Here is a 2,019-nt window from a genome sequence, read left to right as displayed (position 1 = left end):
TTTATTGGTTTGCTGTTGAGAAGCTATGAAGTTCTCCATCATGATTTCCAAGTTGGATTTCCTAGGAACGTTATTGTTAGGTGTAGATGGGATCGGCTTTTGATATCCAGGAGGTATAGCTGGGGCTTGATTTGGAGCTTGTCCAGGCGCGTATAAGGCATTATTACTCTTATATGAAAAATTAGGATGATTCTTCCAGTTGGAGTTATAGGTATGCGAGTAGGGATTTCCTTGAGCATAGTTTACTTGCTCTGCTTGGATTCCTGTTAGGAGCTGACAATCTGCAGGAGTGTGACCTTGGATTCCACAGACTTCGCAATTCTGAGTTATGGCAACCACGGTGGCTGGAGGTGATACATTTAAACTTTCAATTTTCTGGACCAGAGCATCCACTTTTGCATTAACATGATCAAGGTTACTTATCTCGTACATGCCACTTTTCGCCTGAGGTTTTTCTACCATTGTTCTTTCGCTTCCCCACTGATAGTGGTTTTGGGCCATGCTCTCAATAAGTTGATAAGCATCAGCGTAAGGTTTGTTCATAAGTGCACCACCTGCGGCGGCGTCTATTGTTAACCTCGTGTTGTACAAGAGACCATTATAGAAGGTATGAATCACTAACGAGTCCTCTAAACCATGGTGTGGACAAAGTCTCATCATGTTTTTGTATCTTTCCCATGCTTCGAAAAGAGACTCGTTATCTTTCTGTTTAAATCCATTTATCTGGGCTCTTAACATAGCTGTTTTGCTCGGCGGAAAATATCGGGCAAGAAAGACTTTCTTCAACTCGTTCCATGTGGTGACTGAGTTGGAAGGAAGAGATTGAAGCCATCTTCTAGCGCTATCTCTTAACGAGAAAGGAAAGAGACGAAGTCGAATTGCCTCTGAAGTGACACCATTAGCTTTAATAGTATCAGCGTATTGGACAAATACGGATAAATGAAGGTTTGGATCCTCTGTAGGATTTCTAGAGAATTAGTTATGTTGCACTGCTTGCAACAGTGAAGGTTTAAGTTCGAAGTTGTTTGCTTCGATTGCGGGCGGAGCAATACTCGAATGCGGCTCATCTTGCGATGGAGCAGCGTAATCTCGAAGAGCACGAGCTGGTTCTGCCATCTCGGGTATCGGTGAAGGAAGAAGATTTTTGAGATCAGGAATTTCAATAGGAGGGAGATTGTTTGCAGCACGATATTCCCGAATTCTTCGTAAGACTCGGAGATATAGTTCGATGTCGTTGATTCGTAAGTAAAACGACTCGCCTTGTGAGCGAGTGTGTGGCATACAAATCAACGAAAGAAATAAAAATAAAAATAAGCCTTAGTCTCTACAGCGTAACAGAAGAGTTACGATATCGACTAAATAAAAGTCCCCGGCAACGGCGCCAAAAACTTGATCGCGACTTTATGAGTCGAATTTGGGGTACAAACTGCAAGTGCACAGTTCTATCGCGTAGTTTTAAAAGATATCGATCCCACAGGGACTTATGAATCGATATACCGTTTTCTAAGGTTACTTAGTAAAGCTAAGGCGGATGATACTTTGATTGTTCGAGGGAAAAGTTAAAACTAAAATAAGATATAGATTAAATATCAATTAAGCGGATATCGGTATGTAGTTCGTCGTAATTAGGGAATCAAATCTTCGTTGGTTTTTTTGGTTTTTTTTTAAATAAATCTTTTCAGTAAATACTATTGATTAAAAGTCTTTTCTCAAACTCTCGCTCTGTTGAATAGACTATGACTTTATATTAACGCAACTGTCACTTATTGGTTAAGTCCAAAATCACTTTTTGAAAACAACAGAATCTATAGAAACTCTTTTTAAAAAAACACTAATCGTTTAAACACCCTCGTCTCAAACTCTCGCTCTGTTGACTTAGATTATATAATTAAATTCAAATGCTTAACTCTCGTCCTCACATTTAACTTTTAAAAATACTTTTTGAAAAAGATCATAAGTTAATTAACTCTAAAAATTGCTTTCGCCCTGATCTAGAATTAATGCTCAATTTACTATGTC

General features: G+C 39.0%; 1 non-coding gene across 1 annotated transcript; it reads left to right on the top strand.

The window, feature by feature from the left end:
- The first annotated feature begins 631 nt into the window (after positions 1 to 631).
- On the top strand, positions 632 to 738 carry LOC127089113 (small nucleolar RNA R71). Its single transcript, XR_007790889.1, has one exon. It is a non-coding gene; the product is annotated as a small nucleolar RNA R71 (small nucleolar RNA).
- The last annotated feature ends 1,281 nt before the right edge of the window (positions 739 to 2,019 follow it).

The sequence above is a fragment of the Lathyrus oleraceus genome, chromosome 5 (assembly GCF_024323335.1).
Source record: "Lathyrus oleraceus cultivar Zhongwan6 chromosome 5, CAAS_Psat_ZW6_1.0, whole genome shotgun sequence".
Lineage (NCBI taxonomy): Eukaryota > Viridiplantae > Streptophyta > Magnoliopsida > Fabales > Fabaceae > Lathyrus > Lathyrus oleraceus.
This window is presented reverse-complemented; position numbering and strand designations above follow the sequence as displayed.